Source organism: Gallus gallus, chromosome 29 (genome assembly GCF_016699485.2).
Source record: "Gallus gallus isolate bGalGal1 chromosome 29, bGalGal1.mat.broiler.GRCg7b, whole genome shotgun sequence".
Lineage (NCBI taxonomy): Eukaryota > Metazoa > Chordata > Aves > Galliformes > Phasianidae > Gallus > Gallus gallus.
In genome coordinates this window covers 127,501-137,921 of record NC_052560.1, presented here as the reverse complement: position 1 = coordinate 137,921, position 10,421 = coordinate 127,501, and positions in this window count along the sequence as shown.

Genomic DNA, 10,421 nt, shown 5'->3' with positions numbered 1-10,421 from the left:
AGAGGTCTCCTGTCCTCAGGTTAACAAGAGTGGCACTATCCCAGTATCTATCCGAGTAGCAGCGTGAGCACAGCATTTGCAGTTGCCGTCCCAGGGCTGCTATGAAAAGCAGGGAATCGTCTCGGTGGGGAATTCTGAACAGGTGACGCCGTTCCAAAGAAGGATAAATCCCCGATGCCTGAATTGTTCTGTCCGGCACCGCTGCTATTCAATAAGTTGCCTACACGGTTCAGTTAGAATTACCAGCACAGCAGCGGTAGGTGGTGGTCTGACCGTCACAGGCTGGTTTGGCTGCAATGGTGTCAGATACTCTCTCTTCTCAGGAGAAGAAAAGTACTCTTCGTTTGGTAGGATGTTTTGTTGTTTGATTTTTGTGTTTGTTTCAAGTAAGCCGTCCCATTTATTTGACATGTGTGCGTACCATCCCATTAACGCCTTCCAGTTCTGCACTTCCTTACCTGAGCAATGTGAGCCATTATTGTAGAGGAAATGGACCTGGGGGTATTGATTGATGCTAGACTGAACATGAGCCAGCAGTGTGCCCAGTGGCCAAGAAGGCCAATGGCATCCTGGCTTGCATCAGAAACCATGCTGGCAGCAGGAACAGGGAAATAATTGTCCCCTTGTACTCAGTACTGGTGAGGCCGCATCTGGAGTACTGTGTCCAGTTTTGGGCCCCTCACTGTAGGAAAGACATGGAGGCCCTGGAGCGTGTCCAGAGGAGGGCAACAAAGCTGGTGAGGGGTCTGGAGCACAGGATTTAGGAGGAGCAACTGAAGGAGCTGGGATCATTCCATCCGGAGAAGAGGAGGCTCAGGGGTGACCTTATTGCTCTCTAGAACTACCTGATGGGAGGTTGTAGTGAGCTGGGGGTCAGCCTCTTCTCTCATGTGACAGTGATAGGACTAGAGGGAATGGCTTCAAACTGCACCAGGGAAGATTCAGGCTGGACGTTAGGAAATCCTACTTGTCTGAGAGGGTGGTCAGGCACTGGAATGGGCTGCCCAGAGAGTGGTGGAGTCACCGACCCTGGAGGTGTTCAAAGAGCGTTTGGATGTTGTGTGGAGGGACATGGTTTAGCGAGAACCACTGGTGAAGGGAGAATGGTTGGACTGGATGATCCTGGGGGTCTTTTCCAACCTTTGCGATTCTTTGATTCTATATATGACTGTTGAAGTCACTGGGGAGATGCTCGCACATCCACATGGGAGTGGAACTACTCTTTGGCTTTTAGGGGACGAAGTATCAGTCAGTGGGCAAAATACAGTGTGAGGGCGATCATTTTGCTTCTCAAATCTTCCTACTGCTGATGTTATCTACAGTGACGATGGCTCACATCCTTTGAGCGAGGAAATGCAAAACTGAGCCAAATGAGAAGCCAGTGAGTGTTTGGTGTCCCCTACTATCCTCCATCAAATGAGGCAGTAGAAAGAGCAAAAGGTTGACTGTTGGACACTCATCTTAGTGCATCTTAGTGCTTCACTGACCCAGACCTTAGAAGTGATTCTTTCTGCACAAGCTGACAGGTCAGCCCTCGCCTCCTGTGGTAGTGCCGTGGTGCCAGAAACACCCAGCAGGACTCTGTGATCAGTCCGTGCTGTTGTGTCACAAGGAACAAGTAGTGACACTGCAGAACCATCAGAGTAAGGCAATGCCAGGGTGAGTGCCAGTGCAGGAGTCGAGGTGAGTGTCTGCAGCCTGCAGGGAAAAGGAGGCAAGCGTAGGGCTGCGTAGAACAGCCTCTGGTGCAGATGGCCAACAGCACTGGGAAGGCTGGAGGGCCCCAACAGGAAACCAAGGTCTTGGTCAGCTTGGCTGCGGCAGTTGTGTCTGCTGCTGATGCTCTGGAGGGCACACGTTGTCCTCGTGACACTGGGGCCTCCTTGTTTCCTTGCAGCCCTGTAGGGAGGCCAGTAGGTGTAGTATCATTCTCCCTCCCAGAACGCTGCCCACCCACATCCCACTGACCGTGGGAGAGCGTTGGGCCATCTGTGAGGGACAGGACCACCTTTCCCAGAGGCTGCAGCTATGGCTTAACCCTTCTGTTTCATCAAACAAACCAAGGGCTTTCCTCAACCTCAAAGCACCTGCACAGTGCCTTCTTTGCCTGCCTGTAATCACGGCCTCCAGTTATCTGCTCTAACACGTCTCTGGGGAGGCTTTGTTGGTAATGGCCCCACAGGGACCAATTAATACTCCAACACTCTCCAACATTTCTGGACAGCATTTTGGCTGCACCTTCATCAGTTGGCTACAGCAGTCTTCTCTCAGTAGCTGAAGCTCAACAGACACCACATACGCTGTGGGGCTCATTACAGTGCTGAAAGACCTAACAAGCCATTTCCCTCCAGTCTTCAAGACTTGCTCATGAGGGAGGTCTCAGTGTGGCAGATAAGGTTTTCAAGGAGCACAGTCCAAAAAAGGAGTTGTCATCTGTAAGGGTATTTCTTCTTACAGCAGACACGCAGATGTCACTGAGTGCAGCACAACTCCTGTGACACGGATGGCAGCTCCGTCAGGGAGCGGGAGGTACAGCCAGCATGGGGATAGCATTGTGGGGATCCAAGAGGGAAATGTAGTCAGTGAGAGCTGATAACTGGACAGTGACTGCAACAGACAAAGATGGGAATTAATGCAGGTGGAGGAGAAAGAAGCCAGTGGAAGAGGAGGGATGCAGGGGGCCAGTTGCTGGTGGCCAAATGTGTGGTCGACGCTGGTCTGGCTGGGTGTGGGGGAGGCATGGGAGGGAGCTGATTCCCCTGCAGGACCCAGGACTACAACCTCAGCAGAAGATTCGTCAAGTGATTCAGCTGAATCCCGTCCAGGTGGCTGCAGGGAGATGGGGGGGGGTGGGGGTGTAGGGGGTGTGGGGAAGAAGTTCCTCAGCAGCACAGGGGCCTTCTGCTGCTAGGGGTGCTGCATGGGGCTGGGGGCTCAGAGCTGCACTGAATGCTCGGGGTGTTGCAGAGGGGACTTTTCAGGAAGGAGGACCAAATGTGGGACTTTCTGCCCTGTGTTCATTTTCCTACCCTTAGGGTAGGGATGACTGGAGAAATGGGGGAGGAACTGTCTACATTGGCACATCACGGAGACTGCTGTACTGTAGCCTTGGAGATGAGTAGGTTTGTGAGCAGCATCCTCGTGTTCCATCAGCCTTTCCTCACTCGATGGACAGATCAAGCAACAGCTCTGTTGATCCCATTCTGGCTTTCTGATGTGTCTGCTTATACCTGCAAAGAGAAGCATGCACACGGATACTGCCCTGCAAGCAGGCAGTTTCCCGAAGGGCCTGTGGCGGCCACTTCTTCTGAGCAAGCCCCCTTGCATCCTCTCCCACCCAGAAACTCCTCTGCCTTCATGGCAGCGGGGTCCAAGGCATGAAGCGCCTCCTCTGCAGCAGAGCAGAGCTGCATCTCTCCAGGCCTGAGCTCATTTCCTTCTGCAGCGCACGGGGGCTGAGAGCAGCTGCTCGGGGCTGTGGACAGCACAGTCTGTGAGGCTGGGAAGGAGCTGAATTTCTCTGAATGAGATGCCATCACGAGGACACTTGGCTCTCTCTCGAAGAGAGATGTCCTTGCAAGCTGGTGAGCTGCCCTGCAGGATGCACATCTCTCCCATAGCATCTCTGTGTTCCCTCAAAGCCCAGGGAGATGAAGTGGAGAGATGCTAAGAGAGATGTCACATTCTAAAAGTGAAACCAAGCACTCCTGCCACTTTACAATGGGCCCACCTGGGTGGGTCAGGACTGCTTTCTCCAGAGTCCGTGGGCAGAGGCCTCTCCTCTTCCTTACATACTCAAACTCATGGAAAAAAATCTCAAGTCGTGGATCTGAACAGGCATTTTCCTCAGAGAAAGAAAAAGGATCGGATCGATTCTATGGCAGGAGGAAGGTCACCAAGGAATGGTACGGGGTTTTGCCAAGGGAAGCCTCACCTAACTTGCCTTTTTCTCTCCTTTGATGATTAGCCATGTCCAGGAGCGGCAGATGCCCAACAGCAGCTCCATCAGCGAGTTCCTCCTCCTGGCGTTGGCAGACACGCGGCCGCTGCAGCTCCTGCACTTCTGGCTCTTGCTGGGCATCTACCTGGCTGCCCTCCTGGGCAACGGCCTCATCAGCACAGCCGTAGCCTGCGACCACCGCCTGCACACCCCCATGTACTTCTTCCTCCTCAACCTCGCCCTCCTCGACCTGGGCTCCATCTCCACCACTGTCCCCAAAGCCATGGCCAATGCCCTCTGGGACACCAGGGCCATCTCCTACACTGCATGTGCTGCCCAGGTCTTTCTGTTCTCATTCTTGTTGTCAGCCGAATTTTACCTCCTCACTCTCATGTCCTATGACCGCTACGTTGCCATCTGCAAGCCCCTGCACTACGGGACCCTCGTGGGCAGCACAGCTTGTGCCAGCCTGGCAGCAGCTGCCTGGGGCACTGGGCTTCTCCATGCTCTGCTGCACACTGCCAATACCTTTTCACTGCCACTCTGCCGAGGCAACACCGTGGACCAGTTCTTCTGTGAAATTCCTCACATTCAAAAGCTCTCTTGCTCGTACCCCTACCTCAGGAATCTCAGTCCTATGACATTCAGCGTATTTTTGTTTTCGGGGTGTTTTGTTTCCATGGTGCTTTCTTACGTGCAGATCTTCAGGGCTGTGCTGAGGATGCCCTCCGTGCAGGGACGGCACAAAGCCTTTTCCACGTGCCTCCCTCACCTGGCCGTGGTCTCCCTCTCTATCAGCACTGGCCTCTTTACCTACCTGAAGCCCCATTCCATCTCCTCCCCAGCCATGGATGTGTCGGTGGCAATTCTGTACTCGGTGGTGCCTCCAGCAGTGAACCCCCTCATCTACAGCGCGAGGAACCAGGCACTGAAGGGTGCCATCTGGGAACTGTTGTTATGGATGTTTTCCAGTAATCACAAAGACTCCATCTCTCTCCGCAGATGACTTCTAATGTATCCCACTCTAAGCTTGTGCTCGGTTGTTTTCCATTAGTATGTTTCATTCTTTCATACAGCCTACAGCATACTTTCATGCAGCAAAGGAAGTACGTGGGCAGTGAGTGTTCTGGGGGTCCTCAAAGGTGTGTTTGACACAAAGAGAAGATATTTTCTCTTGTGCAGAGGTTCTCCACTGTGGAAAGGGGATTTAGCTGGGGGTCCTGAGGGAATAAGAGCCGGCCGTGAGCCAGCACTGCGCTCCTGTAGCCTGGGTGGCCAATGGTACAACAGAGGGGTGTCCAGCAGGGACAGGGAGGTGATCGTCCTCCTCTACTCAGCCCTTGTAAGGCTCCATCTGGAGCGCTGTGTCCAGGCCTGGGGAAACCAGCGCAAGGAAGACATGGAGCTGTTGGAGCAGGTCCAGAGGAGTGCCACAAAGATGATCAGAGGGCTGATGAAAGATTGTGGGAGTTGGGATTGTTTAGCTTGGAGAAGGGAGGGTCCGGAAAGACCTCATTGCGATCTTGTGATACTTGAAAGGAGCTTACAGGCAGTTGAAGGGCTTTTATGCTGGAAGATAGCGATAGGACAAGGGGCAATGGATTTAAACTGAACGAGGGGAGGTTAATGTTGGATGTTGTGAAGAGATCCTCCACGCAGAGGGTGGTGAGGCACTGGAAGAGGCTGCCCAGAGCATTTGTGGATGCCTCATCAGTGGAGGTGAGTGGAGTGGCCAGGCTTGATGTGTTCCTGGCAGTCTGGTCTTGCGGTTGGCAAGCCTGCCCTCCGCTGGGGTTTGGAACTAGATGATCCTTCTGATCCTTCCAACACAAGCCATTCTATGATTCTGTGATTCAGTGGATATAACTTGGACTTAATAAAATCTACTTTGACAGAACTATGCCTCTTGCTTTCCTTTGCTGTCAATTAACCATATCCATCTGTGTCTTCATGGAGTTTTTCCTGCGTGTCAGGAAGCTGGGAATTGGTGCCTAGTGCTAACTCTAACCCATAGACTAAACCTTTAATCTAACCCTAACCCCAACCCTAACTCCTAAGCCATAACTCCAACTCCTAACCTTAAAGTCTAACCTTAACCCTTTCTTGTCCTAAACTCAAGACAATCTGCCCCACTGAAGACAATCCTCTGAGCTCTGCTACTCAGACGATTCTCAGTCCTCCTCACTCTCCACTCACGTAACCCACACGTCCCCAGATTACTCTATGAATTTGGGAAACAGTGCCATGCAGATCATTTATAAAAACACTGAAGGGAACTGGCATCAAAATGATGGCACTGGGAATCTCACAAGCGATGGGCCACCAGCCTGATGTAACTCCATTTCCTATGGGACTGTGACGCCGTCCCATCAGCCCGTGGTTCACACATTGTGCTCTCGGTCAGCTGTATGCCAAACATTTTGGCGACAAGGATACTGTGAGAATCCTTAGCAGAAGCTTTATTGGGCTTCTTCCCCTGGTGAATTAGAGGAGTAAATCTGTCATCAAAGCAAATCTCTGCTCAGAGGAGCTGCACTTCTACCCCGCTTCTTCACTTGCAACACTTTGAAAGTGCCTGCACCTGTGCTCTTACGAGCTGCCTCTTAACAAGTGACCAGCACTGATGGACTACAGTGCCTAGGGCAAGTGATGCTGTTCCAGACATATCCCCTAATTCCTTAAAGAAGAATTGATTGGGATCATCGTCCTGGCTGGGTGGCATGTAGTAGGCAACCACTTTACTTCCTTGTCCCTTAATCGGAGCCCAGAGGCTCTCCACCACCTCACAGCCAACTGTAAGCTCCATGCAGAGTTCACGTGGGACACCGAGGGCACAGCCTTCTGCTGGCTGGATACAAGTGCTGGTTGAAGCAGACAGGACAAAGCCCTCCCTCCATGCCCCCCTGGGTGAACGCCCACCCCGAGAATGGCAGTCCCCCTCCTCCATGCCCCCATCTGAAATGCTCCTGTTCCTGCAGACGGGGCGCTGCGCTCACAACTCTGCAGGGACTCACGTCTGCAGCAGAAGGACTTTCCCCACAGCAGAGATAAAGCAGGGAAGCTCAGGAGGAGAGGAAAAAAAACAAGTTTTCTAACCCTTAGTGCAACAAAACACGATGTGTGACAAAACAGTGGGGGACATCAGCAGCTCAAGTGATTTTTCAGGGAGTAAAAGTGGAAAAACTTCTTCATTTTTATTTCCTTCTCAGAGAAAACCTGCTCATTGCTTCTGAGAACATGGTGATGTAAAAAAAAAACAGAATAGTGAGAATGCTTGTTTTCCTAAAAGGAAAGAGGAGACACATGACTGATGCCACTTGACAGGAATTAGTGGATGCAGCTTAAAAGTAAACCATCCCAGCTCCTGGCTGGGTTGCTGCCTCCTGTTGCTGGGGATCCCCACGCCTCCCAGCTGCTAGTTTCCTCCCCACGCATTGGGCTCCTCCAACCCCCAGGGCCCTGCTGTACCTCTCCTGCACCAGACCAGGCCCCAGCTCCCTGGCATGGAGGAAGCAGCGCTCCTCGGTACTGCAATCATCATCTCCTTGCAGCTTGCTAGGACGTCGGGGAGCTTTCACAGAACCTCACCTGAGGACATGGGCAAGCTCCTGCTGGCTTCACTAGCTCACCAAAACCAGCCTCCACTTCCTGCAAACTGCATTCCAAGCACAGCAGCTTTAGCTGAGCCCAACAAATGTGAAGGCCCTGCTGCAGAAGGCCTTCATATTGCTCAGACACACCTTCCCAAGGTCAAAGCAAAAACCTTCAACATCAAAAGGGAGCTCTCATGTGGACTAACATGGATTTTTTTACCCTTTAACAAGGATTGAGCTCTGGATGAAGCTCTTCCTGCAGTGCAGGCACTTCTTCGGTCTCTGCCCTGAGTGGATCTCCAGCCTGCAGAGCCCAGAGCCATCCATCACACACAGCACACCCCTCACAGGGCCATTCCCACCACGTCTCACACATGCTGATGATGCTGAAGCACACAGGGCCTCCAACTTTCCATGTTTCTAACATGAAAAACCAGAAATGCATAACAGCCTTGCACATGGGCGCCACGGGGGCTGGTCAATCTCTTGGGAACTCTGCCTGTGCCTGCGCTGATTCCAGTGTGTGCAGAGGTGGAATATTATCCCTCTCCTATCCCTCTCCTCATTCCACACGCTGACATTCACCTTAAGAACAAGAAACAAGAACACAGTGAAGAAAGCTCCAGAACAACTCAGCTACTTTATTCACCCCCTTCCCTTTCCACTACAGATGATTCTCAGAAAACCTCCAAGAGCCACGTTACTGCTCTCCTGACCCTTCTCTCACATTCGTCTGCGCACTCAGAAATTACTGAGAGCAACACACGCACACAGACACACAGAACATCCCCACACAGCTGCTTCTCCTATGGAAATGGCATCAAAAAGCTGCAGGCAGGAAGAGCAGAAGAGGAACGTGGGCATGCTGAGAGAACTGCTTTGGGAAGCAAGGAAAGGCCATCTGAAGCTCCTGGGTTAAGTCCCTTCTGCAGAGGGTGCCAGCGATGCCATCTCCTTTGCCAGCTCTTCCTGTGTGGGGAGAAGCACTGGGGCCTACCCCATCCTTGGGCATCCTCAAGCTCTCTCTCCTGGAGCTTTCCCCATGAGAAATGAGGTGCCAGCCCTGAGAGAAACTCTTCCTGTAGGAGAGACACTTGCAGGGCCACCGTCTCACGTGGACTGGGCAATGCTTAACGAGGACTGAGCTCTGGATGAAGCTCTTCCTGCAGTGCAGGCACATCTATGGTCTCTGCCCTGAGTGGATCCCCTGGTGCTTGCTCAGCTGGGAGCTGTGGTTGAAGCTCTTCCCACACATGGGACGTTTGTAGCACTTCTGCCACGACTGCCATCTCCTGCGAGGGAGGAGCTTCGTGCTCTGCACAAAGCCCTTCTCACACTCGAGGCATTGCTAAGGCTTCCTGCCACGTGAACTCACTGGTGCAGGCATGTCCTGGACTTCACCCAACTGCAGACACTCTGCTACCTCAGCAGGTTCGAGCTGTGGCCAAAGCTCTTCTTGCAGGCAGCTTGATCTGTAGGGTTCCTCACGTGGATCCACTGGTGTGTGATGAGCTCCCAGGTCTGGACAGACCTCTTCCTGCAGTCAGGGCACTCACAGGGAATCTCCCCGGCGTTGGTTCTCTGGAGTGTACTGAGGGTTGAGCTCCAGATGAAGCTCTTCCCACACACCCTGCAGAGAGAATGTCTTCCTTCCTGGCGACGTATCGGCCCAGCTGAGGCTTCCTTTGGGCCCTCACCTGTTGCCCCACAGCAGGTGAGTGTCTACACGGGAGATAAGAGGTGACTGTCCTTGCACACTGCCCTGGCAGAAACGTGCCACCTGGCAGAGGGTTTCCAGTGGCTGTGACACATCCCACTCTGGACTCTCCTTTGACTGTCCGCTCAACACCTTGACTGCAGCTGACAGAGAGCAACATGCAGAATTCGCATCCAAAGAGGAGAATGAAGAGCAGCAGAGAAGAAGAAGGATTTTGGCTGCAGAGCTCATCCTCTACTCAAGGGATTTGTAAGGTTCAAAACACAAAGCCACAGGTCGTAACCAGGGTGGGGCTTTGGCTGAAGTTCTTCACAAGTTTGAGGTTCTGCAGGATCTGTACCTTCTGTGGCAGTGCCGGTCGCTAATGAGGCTGGAACTGCTTTGGAAGGTTCCCAGAGTCTTGGGGAGCTTCTACAGCCGTTGTGCTCTGTGGGTGCGCTTGTGAGTGTTGAGATGAGATCTGCGTTTAAAGCTCTTTGCACACTCCAGACACTGAAAGGGTCTCTGTCCTGTGTGGATGCGATGGTGCTGCTTCAATTCAGAACTGCGTTTGAAGCTCTTCCCACACTCAGGACACTGAAAGGGTCTCTCTCCTGTGTGGATGCGATGGTGGCAGGTGAGGTTAGAATTGCTTTTGAAGCCCTTCCCACACTCAGAGCACTTGTATGGTCTCTCCCCTGTGTGGATGCGCTGGTGCAGCTTCAATTCAAACTTTGTTTTGAAGCCCTTCCCACACTCAGAGCACTGAAAGGGTTTTTCTCCTTTGTGGATACGTTGGTGGCAGGTGAGATGGGAACTGCTGTTGAAGCTCTTCCCACACTCAGGACACTGAAAGGGCCTCTCCCCTGTGTGGATGCGCTGGTGCAGCTTTAACTCGGATCTTCTTTTGAAGCTCTTCCCACACGCGGGACACTGAAAGGGTCTCTCCTGTCTGTGTATGCGCAGGTGCTGCTTCCAGTCAGAACAGCTTTTGAAGCCCTTCCCACACTCAGAGCACTGAAAGGGTCTCTCTCCTGTGTGGATGCGTTGGTGGCAGGTGAGGTGGGAACTCCTTTTGAAGCTCTTCCCACACTCCGAGCACATGTAGGGCCTCCATCCTGTATGGATGTGTTTGTGGCGGGTTAGTTGGGAACTCCGTTTGAAGCTCTTCCCACACTCAGAGCACTTGTAC